General features: G+C 40.1%; 1 protein-coding gene and 1 non-coding gene across 7 annotated transcripts in view; both read left to right on the top strand.

Moving 5' to 3' along the window:
* The window catches only part of PDE4D (phosphodiesterase 4D), a 1,410,663-nt gene that overhangs the window by 1,235,107 nt on the left and 157,730 nt on the right, over window positions 1–17,826 (top strand). The gene's annotated exons all lie outside the window — the stretch shown is intronic.
* On the top strand, window positions 7,364–7,472 carry LOC122202711. The gene has a single exon (XR_006194829.1). It is a non-coding gene; the product is annotated as a U6 spliceosomal RNA (small nuclear RNA).

Raw genomic sequence — 17,826 nt, 5'->3', positions numbered from 1 at the left:
ACTATTTTAAAGACTACATGATAAGGTGCTAAGTGGGCATTAGGCACACATTTAATACATTTTAATTATGTGTAATGGATTAAATTTAAGACATTCTTAGCTGTTGACTAGTAAGTACCAAAGGCCAATAGCTTAATCATTTTATATAGACTCTAGTGACAAACATGTATTTTTTGGGTCTCAACTGTTTGCCTCTTCTCACTTGGAAAAGGTACTAATGAGATGCTGCCTAATGATATCTCAGTATTGGGGAGCCACAGTGAAGAATTAACTATATTTTCAAATAATAATAATATCCCTCAGATAGGACAGTACTCTATCTGTTGATTATTGAGCCTATGACGCCTATGGCTTGACTGTTCTATTATCCTTCCAGTGTTGAGCAAAGCTACCACAGAAAGAGAGGATCTGAATGTTCACCCAAGTCCACTACAGCCAATATCCCTTCCTACTGCCCTGAGTTTGAAAAGGGCAGTATTTCCCAAACCTGCCTGACCAAAAGAGATCACCAGGGTATGCTTTAAAACAAAAATAAGAGGATAGATTCCCAGACAGTCCAGAACAGAATCTTTGGGACAAGACTCACATTCTTTATGAGTGCTCCCAGATGATCCATTTGGTCAGCCAAATTTGGGAGAATCATGGAATACTGAATGATGTGGGTGAGAGTGCCAGTGCACAGTGGGGTCATTGAGTTGCTCGTAATTTGCTGGAAAATCACTGTCTTTCTGGAAAGTGTATTAGTGACATCCACACCCCCATGTCACAAACAATACAGTCTAAGATAAACAAGATACTATGTGTGAAGTGCTGTGTGATTAGGAAGGAAAGACAAGGTGATACTATTATCAGTGTAAAGCACGTCATCATGGTCGTCATTACTGGGCTGCCATTGCTGTTATCTCTCAAAATGTATACAAGATTTTAATTAGACAAGCTTGCTCTTCTCCTAGAAGAGAAGTATCATGTCCATGTTTGCGTGTGAGGGTGGGAGCGGGCTTGGGAAATGTTATGTTTAGTAACTGTATTGTTTTTGTGTTCTTAGACACAGTACCAAGTTTCCTTAAAGAAAGAAAGAAAGAAAGAAAACAAAAGCTGCATTCTTAAGTTGCTCCCTTTACCCACAAAGGGCTTCCCACCCATGTATTCTGTAGAAAATATTCTAGGCATACTCAGAAATACATTACTGTGGTGGGGCAAAGCAGTGAAAATTCCTTTTGGTCTAATTTCCCAAATTTTACTGGTTAAATGTGACACTGAATTGTTTGACTCCATGAATCAACAGAGAGTTCACTTCGAGCAGCCTTCTTTTACCATCTCAGAAAATACTTTTAGAAAATCCGTTGGAGATGGTATGGATACTGACATTAATAAAAGGTAACATTTTCTGACATTTAATACTTACTGAAGACTCTACAGGCATAACCTCCTTTAAACCATATGAGGATCCGATATACAGCCACAAATGACAAAGTGTAGATTACAGCTGACTCAAAGGAGTATCACTAAGGTTTCCCTTCTTAAGATCTATTGACATGTGCACAAAAACAAACAAACAAACATACAATCTGTTGTCATTTGCCTCTTCCCTAGGACAGTGACTCCCTAGGAATTTTTCTTGTTCTTTTGTTCTTCTTTTTTTTTTTTAAGGAGGACAGAAAATAAATTTATATGGTCCTGTTATGAATGTATATGAATGGATAGTAGGATAAGATGATGGATAAGGTCTGGGGTTCCTGGGTGGATCAGTTGCTTAAGAATCTGACTCTTGGTTTTGACTCAGGTCATGATCTCACAGTTCATGAGTTCGAGCCCCACATCAGGCTTCGTGATGACAGTGTGGAGCCTACTTGGGATTTTCTCTCTCCCTCTTTCTCTGCCCCTTCCCGGCACACTCTCTCTCTCTCTCTCAAAATAAATAAAGTTAGACATTTTTAAAAAAGAGAATGGATAAAGTCTATGGATACAGAGAAACCTTTGGGAAACCCTAAGAACTCAGTTACATAAGCTAAGGAAAGGATTCCTGCCTAGGATGTAGAATTCTTGAAGCATTCTTTAATTCCTACCATCCTCTTCCTGACTCTCCTGAAGTACCTCCTGAGAGTACCCTGGCAGGAACTTCCACAGGGAGCGGCGGTGTGGTCTGTGTGAGAAGTGCCTCATGTAGAGTATGTCAGAAGTTTAGGGGCAAAAAGCAGTGCTTGAGGCTCCCACTCACCTTGCTTCTAGGACCACTTTTAACCCCTGAAATGGCACTTTCTACAAGTGATAAGATTCATCATGTCTTTGTTTTAGACTCTTGATAAGCCCATCATACCTGTTATATTTTCTTGAGTACGATTTCTAGCCATGAAGTTCCTTAGCTCTCTATCCCCCAGAAGCACTTCCTTTAGATATTTCTGATGTCTAAATATCCAGTGCTTTTTAGTGTGCTATCCTCTCTCTTTCTCTGTGGTTCCTTCCTGGCACTGTGGGCAGTCTGGAAGTATTTCTGCTTCACTGTATTCTACATGGGTGCTTATGACTTTTTCTTTCTGGTATGTTTTTGATATTTGCATATTGCACACTGAATTGTCTATGTGGAGAATCTCTTTTCTGTGTGCCCTCCTGGGTTTGCCCTTTCTCTCTCTGTTTCTAGGTTGTGAAAGACTGTGTTTAGGCTCTGGGACCCAGTGAGGCATAAAATACCTCCCCTGAGCTTTAGAACCATCATCCTAGAAGTTTTCTGAATTGAAAAAGATCAAATGTGTTTTGTTGATTGACAAAGAGCATTAAGTAAAAAAGAAAGCAGAGGGTTCACAAATGCTTGGATAGACAAATAGCTAAAATCAGGAAAGGCAGGAGGAAGGGAGTGAGGAAGAAATGAGTCAGGATGAGAGGTCTTTTTTCCTACAGAACCAGGAAGCTGTCTGCACTGGGATTTTAGCTCAGACACTGCAAAGAGTCCTGGGGACCCAGTTCAGGAACTTAGGGAAAACTTAACAGCATGAGAAAGTAGAAGACAGACTTGTAAAAGAGTAAATGTCTTCCAAATAACTAGAGAGGGTGACAGAAAAGGACTCTCAGTCCTGGAACTGAGAGATTGAAGTTGAGGAACAGGCAAGGGCTTCTGAGACACTTCAAGTCTCTGACTGTGTGACTGTGCTGTTTAACAAGAATTGTTTACATAGAAATAGACCTAGGTTTTCTTTTCCTGCAGGTTTTTATTTTGAAAAAAAAATTCCACACTGTTGTAAGTTTTATTTGTGAATTTGATGTACACGTGGGAACCTAGAGAAGAAGAGGGCTCAGAAGTCAGGAGATCGGGGTTTCACGAAAGCCATGCTCTCCTGCTTACCTGCTTTGTGACCTTCGACAACTTACTCTATGCCCTGACTCTTTTCTGTCAAAATGTGGTGGATACTCATAATAATGTCCTCCTAATTTTGAGGATTATACAAGATAATGCATGTAGAAAATTTGTCACAGTGTCTGGTAATAATAAATGGCAATTCTTACTAAAAGGTGAAAAGCGCCTTATATATCAATGTGCATTACAAAACTATCAGTAGATGCTATTGTGCCATTTATGTTGATCCTCAAAGTAGTTACCTTTGTAAAATGTACCTGTTTTTAGTCCAGATGCCACTGCTGAGAGTATTTTAGAAATAGTTTTGGGAATAGTTTATAGGCCAGAGAGGAAAGAGTCACTCATTGGTTTACTGTCATGCTTCACTTTTGACAAGAAATACTGTTTCCAATATGATTACCAATGCTAGTCAGCAAACAGGATGTCAGAATAGCCTGGATCAGGCTAATTCTAGAAATGAATCCACTCCAAGGGATAAGACAATTTTGAGGTATTTGGGAGAAGTATAACAGACGTGGCAAGGAAATCCCAAGACAATGTCCTAGGATTGTAGAGTGATGGCAACATATAGAATAAGCAAGCGTATAGGTAGGTGTTCACAGGGGACACTTTGAAAGAGTCAGCTTCATCTGAAATCCTGTCAGTTTCTGAGAGGAATGCAACGGTCTCTGGGAGTCTTTTTGCCTCTTCAACACACCTTGTACAGTCTGCATTTCTAAAGATCTTCCCAGCACAGTTCTCTTCACTGGAAACTGCTGAAGGTCCTGGAGATAAAGGAGAAGGCCAGTGTGTCCCAGCCCTACTGGCTGAGAGAGGGGCCCAAGCCCTCATCATTTCAACAGAAAGGGAAGCAGAGGAAATCAACCTGGCATTATACTACAAGGTTATTTCTCAATGTGTCTATCCCATTATCACTGAGCACTTACAGTCCTTCAGCATCCTATTCTTTGAGGATTCTCACCCAGCTCTCTTCTAGGCTGTCTTATACCCTCCCCTTAAATGATGGTACATCAGCAATGATCCTCCAGTGCAAGGTAAAACCCAACTCTGCTAACTTAAGTAAAATAGAATCTAGTAAAATGGAATCTACTTTACTTCAGTAAAATAGAATATTGGAAATAATTTCCAATTCCCTGAGAATTAGTCAGGAGGCTGAAGGATCAGGGTTGAAGGACTCCATTCATCTTCAGAGTGCTAGAAAGGCACAAATGAAGGGAAATTCTCATGGCAGGAGCAATCTAGAGAGCCTCCTATAACTGTTTTGAGTTTCTTTGTTAATATGTCTAAGAGTTAAATTCCAATGAAGGGGTCTAACTTGTCTAGTTTGGGTCTTGGGTCTTGGCTAAAGGAGAACAGGACATCGGGCTGTTCTCCCACACTATGTAGCATAAGGTAGTACCAAGAGCCTAAGTTATGAGGCCAGATTATGTGCGTTCATATCCCAGCTCTGCCACTTACAGATGCTTTTCTTCAAACACTTCATTTAACCTTCCATATACTCAAGTCCCTGGTTTTTGAAGTAGGCATAATAGTAGTAGTTTTCTCATAAGGAGTTCAAGAAAATTGAGATGATAGTTATGGAAAACTAAGCACTATGCATGGCACATAGGAAGCACTTGATCACTTTGGACTATGCTATTATTAAAATTATCCAATGGAGACACCAGATAATTTCCTGAAACAAATTAGGGTACTGGTAGAAAAGAGAAATACATGTTGGTGGACCCCAAATTATTACTGATTATAGTGAGATAAGAAGATTGGCCACAACACACTTTATTTTGCTAATATATCTCTCAGCTTGCTGCTCTTTATAATATTAAGGTTCTTAGGAATGTGGATGACATTTGTTCATTAATGTATCCCTGGGAATCCAGTTCTTCTGAAGGTACAAAAGTGACTTGATTGCCTGACCATTTAATACACACACGTTTATGCTTAGTTCTATACAGAGTTTCATGATCTGTGGCTCCCGGTTTGCTTATAAGGAATCAAAGTGAGGAATAATTTACATTCCTATGATCTTGGCTTAATAGTAATTTAAATGAACTGTGGTCTGGGTTTACTTTAAGGAATACAGAATAATAGAGACAGATTGTTTTTAAGCGTTTCAACTTTCTGAGAAAAAAACATGTAAGTAGACCCCAGTATATGAATGAGTTGGGGTTCTACGTTTATTTGAAGGTTCATTGTTTGAACTTTAGTTTTGGATATCCACATAGTGACCCTCATCAAAGTCCTTAGAAACAGCCTATACCCCCATTCCAGGAAGGTGAAGATTTCCTAAGGAGAAAGAATCTGAAGGACGACTTGAGGTCCCATGGAAAAGGCACTTTGGTCCATTAGAGGCATGACATGGTCTTAGATTTCTGAAGACAAAGGGAAGCTCACGATAGAACACGGTACTATGCATTTGGAACATCCGGGTCATCATAAGGAGGAGGGCCCAAACCCTAGCTGTGGGGAGCCAGACTGAGTACCACGTGCTGTGGCAGAACCATCAGGTGGAACCTCACTGCCCCCACAGTTGCTGCCTACAGAGCCACTGAAGCGCTGAATCTCTTGACTAGATCCTTCCACCTGGCCACTGCCCTCCCAACCCAACACCCTGACGGAGCTTCTGAGGCCACCCAGCTCTGGCCTGTGTGTCTAAATCTACCATCTTTGTCCCAACCCCTGCTCCCAGACCTGACCAACTTTGGCCCGTCCACCCAGCCATACCACGCCGTGTCACCCAACACAAGGAAAGCAGTTTGACGCAAAACTGAAAGTACAGGCACCCTTAGTGTTACTTTTTTTGAAAGGTATGTTTTTTCCACGGGAAGAGCTAGGCACTGTAAGAAGCTGGGCTTCGGTTTCATTCAATAAATACAGAGAACCCTGGATATATCACTTGATAGCCATTTCACTTTGAAGCAACTTATTCTCTGAGCCTCAATTTGTCATCTGTAGAATGCAAGTTAATAACTAACCTACCTCAGAAAGTTATTTTAAGGATTAAATGAGATGAATAAGCACCAAGCCTAATATCTGGCACATAGTAGGGACTGAGAAAGAAATTCTAATTCTTAAATAAACCTCTTTTTTTTTTTTTTTTTTTTTAGTGTACATTGAGTTTCAGAGGTAAATGAATCATCTTTACAATTGGAAGCTTGACATAAGGAATGATGAAGTAAACAACTAAATTTCTTTTAAAATTATTTTCCTTTACTAACTTGTCTTCTATTGTCTGTATTCATACAAACTAGCTATGCCTGCTAAAATGTTTCCACGGCCAGCTCTTTTCTACATGTTTAAATTCCTAATTGTGCACACAATCTTAGTCACTATATTTTCATATGCAAGCAATTAAGACTCATTTAACAGTCCTCCCTCTGGAAGGTTTTGTTCTCCATCTGCCATAAATCAGATTCCTTAGGAACATGTTTGATTTTGAAACAATGTGAAAGTACTGTTCATTTTGTTCAAATTTCATTTATGTACCATTTTTTAAAGTGATGTAAATGGACAGCCACAAAAAGCTCAGCAGCTGGTCAAAACAAGACATCAAAGAAACCATTGAAATGGGGCAAAAAATTAAAAAAAAAAACTAATATGCTAGGACAAAGCCAAATAAAAACCATAGTCTGATAAACATTTCAGACACATATTGCTCATATTTACTTTACAACAGATTTAAAATCTGGGAAAATAGGAATGCACCCCTGTTCCCAGTTGAGGGCAATGTATGTGAGGAAAAAGAGTGAAGGAAGCCAGAAGGAGAAAAACAGAAAAAGATTAGATTTGCATTTTTGGAGAAACATGTTACACAGCTACACATTTAAATAATAATAACCAGAAGACTCAAACAGATTTGTAGGACACTTTTTTGTTCGTTTAAAACCCACTGGTAAGTATGGTTCTCCTTCACCACAGGTGAAGTCCATTTTAGTGTGTTCTATGAGCTTTTCTCTGGATCACCAAAAAGAAGCTATGCTTGGCCAAATTAAGAGGGAAAAATAATTATTAGGTTCTATGCTCATTTCAGCAGCACATATACTAAAATTGGAACAATAGAGAAAAGAATAGCACGGCACTTGCCCAAGGATGACAAGCAAGTCCATGTGAACTGGTAACTAAAATTCAGCAAAAAATTTGAAAAGAAAACAATTGTTTTTTTTTTAATTTTTCAAGATTAAATATCACAATTTGGAGATGTAGCCCACAGAAAATAGTATCCTTTGCCTAAACATACCATTGTCTGGGAACTTGAAACAAATCACTAACATAGCTAATGCAGTAAACTCCCAGTTATATATCAACAGGATATTTTGTCCACCAGCTTCCTAAGGCTTTATAAGCTGAGTTGTTTTGATATCATTTGATGAAAGGTTCTGTAAAAGTTCAAAGTATTGTTGTTAATTTGGGCAGTAACACCTGCAAATTTAAAATGCCTTTGTGCACAGTGTAGCACAATCTGCTTTCAAATAAGACCTTCAAAGAGGTTAGATTCATAAGTGTGACAGATCTCCTTAGGTGTTTCCCTACAAAGAAAAAGTAAAACTAGGAGGGCCACTCCCACACCACCATCTCTGTCTCTTTGAGCCCAAGCATCAAATGGCACCTCTAAAAAGAAAGGCAGAGAAAATGTTAGTACTTCTCTGCTGGAGATCTAAAGCAAGATATGGAAGGTGTTCTGGGAGAAGTAGCACTTAAGAATTATCAATTTGTTTTCTGTATTTATAGACCTGATTCCACTTTTTAACAAGTAAGTCTTTAAATGCATTTATTGACTGTTCTGGGGTTCTTTACACCTATTTCCTGGTATTGAATAGTATACGTTCCTGGACCATTTCTGGATAAGTAGATTGTTACTAAACTACTAGGGCTAATAAAATTAATAGTGACTTATCATCAACCAGTGAACAAAAACATGTTTAATTCTGTACTCTGGGTTTCAGGGAAATGGAAATGAATGTGACCTAATCCTACCTACAAGGACTTAGCAGGATATAATTGTACATATGAAAAACGTATCAAGAATCTTAGATACTCCCAGGGTTGTGTCACAGAGAGTAAGTGTCTTAAGAATTCAGAGGAAGCAAAGATCAAATTCAGATGAGCAATGATAGACCTTGAATGCTTTTCAGATAGTTTAGAATAGTTATGTGTTCCTCCTGGATGATCACTACATAGCTGCAGACATTTAGGACTGCTTCCAGCTACCCAGGAAAGTAGCCCTTTTCATCCAGGACCATTTGCTATTACAAAAGAGGTGATTATTTATGATTTACTAACATTCCTTCATTCTGCATGTGGCACTGGACTTGTGAAACTTGTAGAAAGAGCAGTAACCCCAGTGTTTAGGGACCAAAGCTATAAATCCAGCTGTCACTAACTCCCTGTTTAACCTTGGGTCCGTAATTTAAGCTGGTTTCTCATCTATAAAATGAGGATATCAGATTACTAAAAATATCTAAAAATCCAACCAGCTCTTTTGTGCATTTTTTAATTTTTTAAAAAATGCATGCTTCTGATTGCCTTTATTTTCTATCATTATACTTCCTTAAGTAGTGGTGAAAAGATACACTAAATCAATATATGAATTCCACTTTTCCCAATATAGATCCTTTAGAGAATGTCTTTGATACCCACCGTTTGCTATTTTGAATTTTCAACAAAGAGTTAAAAGAAAATTCTGGTTCCCCTGGCTCGTCATCCTCTCCAGTTGGCAGAAGTCTTCGTGTGGACTTGATGGTTGCCTAGAGCAACAAAATATTAGGGACAGAAACATGTTCAGGGACTTGATTGTCTAAGTGACTCAGAGCTGAGAGACCTTTTCCAGCTTGACTGGAGCCCATACTTAGCTAGAGTGAGTATTTGTCTATGCCTGTCTGCGCCACTCTGCTGACTTGGAGGTGCCTGCTATTTTGCTTACAGAATACAGAAGCCAACCTTGAAACATGCAGAGAGGGGTTAACTGGTCAGAAGGCAGTCTTCATTCAACATGTCTCACACATGAGAGATCCTTAGGACTAGTAAATATCAACAAGATGATGAGGCCGATTGTGGGCTTTGAAGAGCACATACCAAGAACATTATGAGAACTGAATAAAAATTCAATCTAAGAGCTACTCTTCAAAGCCAATTATCCATTTTGAGATAGGGCAACCCACTGGAGGAGCTGTTTGCAAAAATCAGTAGCTTTTTCCTTCTCTCTGTTGAAGCCAGACATCTCTAACTATGCTCTGAGTTAAAATGTGAATTTAAAAAACATGTTTTTCTGTTCCTAAACTCCTTAAATCCTGAGGTCATCCTCTCCCTGTGCCATCAGTCTGGCTCCATAATACCAATTACTCCAGCTTGTTAAGGAAGTTATTAGCATCCAAGAGTCACGTCTTTAGCTTCTAGTCAATGTTGCCTGCAGCGTGAATTGGAGGGAGAAGTATTAGCCAAATCTTGTTACTTGAAGTCCTCCATCCTTAGCTATTTAACTAGGTTCCGTCTTAATTATGTGTTTGGTTGGTGTTGTTTTTATACCCAGTACACATTCTTCCCACCTGCACAGGAAAAATGTCACTATGATTATAATAGCAATCATATACTGTTACTTTGTATCCTAATCGAATACTTACTATGTGTCTTCATGATCACAAACTGGCCCTCTCAGCGTGGACATCATGAATTGCAATGAATATTCTTTTTGAGTGATTGGAAACAGAGTCTTCAACACAGTTTATGTAGTAATTCTTATCCACATAACCATAGCAGCTGTTTGGAAACATGTCCTCAGATCACTTGTTTGCAAGTGTCTTTTTCCATACAATCCTGCATGGAGTGGAACCCATATACGTTTCTTGACATGTGAAACACGTGTGACCCTGGCAGATGATTCAGCTGACCTTGAAAACTACAGCTGTTTGGTCACTTTAAAAACAACGCAATACCAGTGATTTACTAGGCTTGGGCTTAGACCACTCATTTTATGCCGCCTGATGGGAATTCTGACCCTTCAGGGAAGGAAAAAAAAAAATGTAAGACCATGGAAATGTGTCATGCTGGGTGTTAATATTGTCCTTACTTTTAATACATTTCTTTGCAAAAAGTACAGAGACGACTGCTTGCCATCACAGGAAAAAAGCAATAACATCCATGTGGCTTTTTTTTTTAATTTTTAAAAAATTTAATGAAGAAATGCAAGTGTCAGCTTTTGTTTCCTCTCCATTCAAATCAAGAGCAGCCTGTAATCTCCTAAAAAGACCAAAGCTTCTTTGCTTACTGTAAAATGTGCTCCTTACGTGGCATTACACAGTGGAGGGTTAACATTCTCTTCCAAGGCAGCCTTCTAAGTGTTCCAGGCACTATATATGCACACTATTTTGGTTCATCTGGAATGAAAGAGACCTGAAAAATTATGCTTTAATCAAGATGAAAGTTTATTTCTCTTTCCTATAAAAGAGAGCCAGAGTGGGTGGCCCAGGGCTGGTGTGACTGCTCTAGCATTGTGAGGGATCTAGGATTCTTTTGGATGATTCCTCCACTATCCCTGAGGTATGGGCTTTGCCTCCATGGTCCAGGATGGCATGTAGAGAGCCATCACATCTAAATTGCCAGCAGTAAGACAGGGGAGGAGAGGAAGAATAGCACATCCCCTCTCTTTGGAAGAGAACTCCCAGAAACCCCACAGCATGCTTCTATTTATATCTCCTTTGGCTCATTCAGTCGTATGCCACGTGTAGCTGCAAGGGAGACTGGGAAATAGAGTATTTTGTCCGGCAATCCCCTCATTTGGGAATTTCCATCTCCTTTCCTCTCCTTTTTGCCTTCCCAGTCTCTATTTCAAATTCTTTGCCATCCTGTTCTGCTTACACCTCTCAGGAAAAAACCCAACACTGTCAGTTTCTTATCTGCCTGCTCCACATCCTTATCTGAACTCCGGCGGGAAAAATCCCACATCACTCCAAGATGGATTCAAATAAAGTCAAGGCATTCACCTCAACGGGACCCTCAGTGCCACTTGACACTTCATCCTTGCTCTGTGCCCTCTCACTTCTCTTGGTGCTTGTTCCAAACTTCCTCCCCTTGTGAAGCCCCCTGGCGCCACAGCTGCTCATCACCTTTCAGCAAATGCCTTCACTTGCAGCCTAATCAAGAAACTCATTGTGAAGACATGAACCTCCTCAGTTTCTGTATCCTCTCATTGACATCCATACCCATCCTGTTCTCCCTTCCTGTCCCAGCAGGTAATGCAACCCATCCCTTTCCTGCTTGAAGTCAACCCCTGCATCTGTGCCCTCGGACCTCTCCTCGCAGTATCTCCAGGACCTTTCTCCTTCTATTTTCCTTTCTTTTTCTCACTTCTTCAATCTCTCCTGTTCTCCTGCCTCTTTCCCTATTCATGTCTGTCTCAATCATAAAAACAATACAGAACAAAACAATAGTGAAGCCCGGTAGCAGAACCCTTGCTGATCCCTTTGCTTGCTTCTTTGTCCTTTCCTTCTCAGTCAAGCCATTCCACCTCCTCACCTCCCAGGCACTCCTCACATCAGTGTAGGAGGACGTCCTCATACACACCTCCTCCCACCACCCTCACTACAGTGTCCAGGGAGCTCTTTTTTGCCTTCTCTGCCCTGATCTTAGAGACCTCCGTCAGAAACCCTCTCCTCATTGATTTATCCTGTAAATATTTATTCAACAAGTATTTATTAGGAACCATTCTCTCCCAAACGATTCTACTTTCTTTTTGCTGCTCTGACTACTCTTCTTCCTATGTCTACCTCCCCCGTTCCCCTCCTTAAACATTGTTTCTGGCTCATTGCTTTTCTCATTTTGTGCACTCTCTAGATGCCTACATATACTTATGTAGTTTTACCTTCAAACTTGGTATTCCCCAAACTCCCTGTCCTCAGAACTCCTCCTTGATTTCAGACTCTTACAAAAGCACAGTGCCTGATGATACTCCACCATTTAAATACAACATGTTCAAGGGGCACCTGGGTGGCTCAGTCCGTTAAGCGTTCGGTTTTGGCTCAGGTCGTGACTCGAGCCCCACGTTGGGCTCTGTGCTGACAGCTCTGAGCTTGGAGGCTGCTTCAGATTCTGTGCCTCTGTCCCTCTTTGACCCCCCCCCCCACTCTATTTCTCTCTCTCTCTTTCTCTCAAAAATAAATAAACATTTTTAAAAAAATGAAATACAACATGTTCAAAACTGGACTTCTGTTTCTTTGCAGATCTGTTCTTCCTGTCAATTAAGCAGCACTTTTATCCTAGACTGAAACTTGGAAATCATACACTCCTCCATCAAATAAATAACTATATTTTTAGTTTACTTCATAAATATTTGTCAAACCTGTTCTCTCTTCTCCATGCCACTGATATTTCTCCAGATCAGGTACTCATCAGCTCACCCCAGAATACGGAAGTAGTATTTTGAAACTGTCAGTTGCATTTAGCATTTTGTAAAATATATATATATATATATATATATATATATATATATATATATATGATGGAATTGAATAGAAAGTAATACAATGTAAAGTCACATCTATAATATCAAGGATAAGTGTTGTTTTCTGAAATTGTTGACATACACACAAACATTCATAGCCTTTTTCCATGAAAATGTATTTCTTACTATATATCAAAACATTTGAGAACCACTTTCTTAAATAGTCTGTCTTTTGTGTATTCCCCTTAACTTTGCTGTCTGCTCTGCAGTGCAACCAAATTGATATAGTTGAAAAATTAGTCTCAGAATGTCTCTTCCCTGCTTAAAACCCTTCTGTGATAAGCCTGAAGATAAAATCTGATCTCCTTGGCAGTGGTACACAGGACCCACCTGCCTCTTCCAGTAGCCAACTTCTTCCGTCCATGTGTGCCATGTTTCATAGCTATCTGCATTTGCTTCTCTCTTCTTGCCATCTAGAACTCACTTTGCTCTCTTTTTATTTTTTATTTATTTTGAGAGGGAGAGAGACAGAGAGAGAGGGAGAGACAGAGGAGAGAGGGTGGGGGAGGAAGGGAGAGAGAGAGAGAATGTGAGCTTGCATGCATGCAGAGGGGTAGAAAGAGAGTGAGAGAAAGAATCCCAAGCAGGCTCTGTGCTGAGGATGCAGGGCTCGAACTTATGAACCATGATGCTTAACTGACTGACCACCCAGGTACCCCTCACTTTCTTCTCTTAATTTCTTGGCTCAGTTCACCTAATTGTTTGGGTACGATGACACCTGAATCCAAGACCTGCCCTGTTCCCCAAGTTGGGCCAGGCCCTTCTTCTCCCATATCCCCCATAGCTACCTCTGGTATAACTCTAATGAAATTGTTCTAAAAATTGTAGTTTTTGCCTCTCTATTCCTGTTGCCTCCCCAATAAGATGTTAATTCTTTTGTTGTGTCTTCACTGTGCAGTATACGGTGCTAGAACACCATCGTGATCAACTTCCGTGTCCAAAAGACCTGGAGTCAAGAGGTCCTTACACAGATCTCTCAGAACATGTTAAAATTACTATTAAATTAGGGCGCCTGGGTGGCTCAGTCGGTTAAGCGTCCGACTTCGGCTCAGGTCACAATCTCTCGGTCCGCCGGTTCGAGCCCCGCATCGGGCTCTGGGCTGATGGCTCAGAGCCTGGAGCCTGCTTCCGATTCTGTGTTTCCCTCTCTCTCTGCCCCTCCCCCATTCATGCCGTGTCTCTCTCTGTCTGAAAAATAAATAAACGTTAAAAAAATTTTTTTTTAATTGCTATTAAATAGAGTGTAGAAGCAAAACATAAGGCAGTAGAAGGCAACACTGAAAACTTTGTTTCTCCTGCACAGGAAAGAATATGGAATAAAACTGTGCTTCTTAACCCCTTTGACAGAAGGGAATAACAGGAGACCTCTCTATTGTCTTACCTCTGAATGAGAAAAATGTGAGAAGCAGTGTCATAACTGGCCTAGGTTCATTGGCCACTATTTTAAATAACTCGCATGGTCCTATGGAAGGGCATGTGTATGTGAAAAAGATAAAACTCCTTTCGGTTTATTCTGAATGGCATTTAAGAGTAGCCTAACTCATGGTCATTGAAGGTTGGCCTATCACCTCACTGCAAGTCTGTGAGCACACTATTTCTCCAGCTTTGTGGAAATTCTAAGGAGGCATGTCTGTGATGTGACAAGTGCACAGCTCCATGCCAAGGGCACTTTGGAGCGCTTATGCAAGGAGTATGAAGAGTTTTCTCCTTCTGATTTGGGCTGTGGCTTCCTATCTCCTCCCTAATATAAGAATAGATCTCTTTGGGGTGCCTGGGTGGCTCAGTCAGTTTAGCGTCTAACTCCTGATTTTGACACAGGTTATGATATCATGGTCCGTGAGTTGGAGCCCTACGTTGGCAGCGTGGAGCCTGACAGTGCAGAGCTTACTTACTTGGGAGTCTCTCTCTCTCTGCCCTTCCCCCACTCATGTTTGTGTGTGCACGCTCTCAAAATAAATAAATGAACCTAAAAAAATAAAGTTATTTGTTGGAAGAAAAAGAGTAGATCTCTTTAATATCTTTTTCATACTTTACCTACCGTTCCACTGTTCTTTTTTTCTTGAGAGTGTAAGGACAACTAACTCCATAGTTCCTTCCTTTTATACTTGGTCCAATTCCATTACATTGTTTTATGGTCTTGGGCTTAGGGATGCCTCAGTACCCAACACTAGCCCTGGATTGTGAGACTAATGAGAAAAGCAAAATGACTTCAAGTAAAAGGAAGTGGTTAGTGTTGGGGAGAGAAACTTGGAAAGGTACATCACCAAGAACACTAGGTGCTCTATTCTTCCTACAGGCTATAGCTGGGTTAACACATTTCAGAATAACCAGTCAATTCATTTAGTTCCATCAAATAGCCGGTCAATTCAGTAAGGAGGAAGGGAAAATAAATGGGTTTTTTGGATGACTGGTTTAGCATCATGTAGCCTTGATCTTACTCATTTCCAGGGAATAATTTCAACTTTTAAAGAAATACAACCTACTATAGGTTAGTTCAATATAAAAATACATTTTAAAAAGGACATTCAATATGTACTTGTTTTTTCCCAATTGTCATTAAAACATGTAGAAATAATATAGTGGGCATAGAAACTTGAATTATAATATGGGTAAAGAAAGGTTAAAATCATTAGGAGACATTAACTTCTTTCTTTCTCATTCTTCTACTATCTAAATATCTCTCCTTCCTACTTCCTCCATCTTGTTCTTCCTTCGTTCTTCTGTTCCCCTCTCTTCTAACCTCACTAACAGTAACACCAACTCTGTGCCACACTCTGTGCTAAGATGACACACATGATCACACAATTCTCACAACTTCGTTAGGTAGGATTATTACAGCATTTTGCAGAAGAAGAAACTGAGGCTGATAGTCATTATTTCCCATAATCATTATTCTGAAAAGTTGACAGCTGGGATTCAAACCCTGGTAGTTATATTTCAGATTCTATACCGAGAAAACAACCCTCTATTGCTTCCCTTTCATTTCACTCTCATTCACTTTTGTTTCTTCCATAGCTCCTCTTTTCTCGTATTCTCCACTGCATTCTCTCCCATTTTTCCTTTCATTTTATCCTGTCTCCTTTTTTCCTACTCTCTGCTCTGCCTCCTTCGCTTATTTCTCTATGATCTCCCATATCTTATCTAATGTCCCTTTCCTTACCTTATTTACCATGTTAATTCCAAGCTTCCAGAATACACCCCCTTCTTCCCTCATGATACCTCCTCATTCCTCACCGCAGTGTCTCCCAGGCCGCTGAGACCCTGCCCCTCTGTCATTCTTTACAGTTGTTTTCCCAACATCTGTGCATGAGTTAGGAGGGGGGTGTGGTTTTAAGCACAAGTATAGATTCAAGAAAAGCCTGTGCCACTCTGCTCCTATACAGAAGGAGTGCTGTTCATGATTATATAGCAGTTATAAACGGGAATTTCATTGCTGCCAGATATCTTGCAAGTTAGGTTTTTGTTGAACCCAAGATGGTCTCCAGTGAGTTGAAAAAGATGATGCATCTTGCTAAGATCACTACCAGGAAGTGAGCTCCAGGCAGCAAACAGAAACCAACTCTAGGACTGTGCGATTCAAGACAAGTCAAATTCCTATGTATAACTGCAGTAAATGTTGAGGGGTATACCATGATGTAGTACTTGGAAGAAATTCTATTTCACTCAAGTGACCATATTTTCAAACAGCCAGTACAAAACAGAAGAGTTTCATTTCCTTGAATTAGGGTTATTGGGTGACTTTTCCTGGAACCACTCTTGAGAGTTCCAAGAAAGCACTCCAGGTCCCAGGCTACTGGCAACAAGCAGGCATCTTCACACAGTCATTCACGAAGGTCCCGCATCAGCATATGGGAGCATTTCCATCAGATTGGCTCAGTTATCAGAAATAACTAGATCAAAATACACATCATTCTTACAAGGATTAGGGCATGAAAGTTTGGAGGGCTCATCACAGTTCTAGAGAACTGCAAGTTAATCTTCTGAGGTAGGACATAGAGTATCTTTCTTGAGACTCTCCTGTTTGTTTGTTTGCATGTCTGGTGTTTTCTTTTTCTTAACCTACTTCTTCAGTGTCCCAGCTTTGCTGTAGCTTTTCTAGTTCTGACTTTACTTCAGACCATCTATACATGCTTTTGTTTTGTTTTGTTTTGTTTATTTCTCCTGCCACAAGTTACCTTGTTTGTAGTTTCTCATTGACAATTTCAGTTAAATAGAACCTGCATATTTATAACTAGAAGTAGACAATTTTTTATTCTAGGCACATTTATTAGAGGCCATTGTTACTTGTGCACCCATGAATTGCTTACCTTTGGGTTAGATCTCCAGACCTGGTCTATTTCACATTTTAGATAATATTCTTTTAACAAGTAATTTTGTGATGGTCTCCATGTGCCAGACCTAAGCAGGGCTCTTAGGATACGATGATGACCAAAAGAAGCATTATCCCTGTCCTGAGTCCCTATAGCCTGGGAGCCAGGAGAAGGGAGATATCTATTAATCAAATATTCACAGGGCAGAATGTAAAATTCCAAACAAATATGTGATACAGAGGAAAACCTCCACGAGAGTGGCAGACCATAAGAAGCCCAGCTTTCCTGTGCTCCTGGAATCTCCTGCTAAAATAAATAATCATGTCTGGCAGACTGGATCTTCTAAGAAGAATCCAGAAGCATGTAAGCCAATCAAGAAGAATGAACAAGTTTATGCCAAACCCCTTTTCTTCTGTTGTTACGCTCAGTTTGCAATGATTCTGTTTAAGAACTTGAAAGCATGAGCTGCTCTGCTGTTCTCCCCCCCAGAAAAGGTGTCTTTTTTTGAAAGGCCGCACTGGCTCCTCTTCCTTTTTTTGCTCTTTCTTCTTCCGACTCTTCCTTTACCAACACAACTGTAACATCTTCTTCCCGATCTAAGGCCCTGAATTTGGACCTCCCAAGTGGCAGGACTCTAGACTAATCCATTAAGTCTGCTAGATTTCCAAAACACTCAT

This window comes from Panthera leo, chromosome A1, assembly GCF_018350215.1.
Source record: "Panthera leo isolate Ple1 chromosome A1, P.leo_Ple1_pat1.1, whole genome shotgun sequence".
NCBI classification, from domain to species: domain Eukaryota; kingdom Metazoa; phylum Chordata; class Mammalia; order Carnivora; family Felidae; genus Panthera; species Panthera leo.
This window is presented reverse-complemented; position numbering and strand designations above follow the sequence as displayed.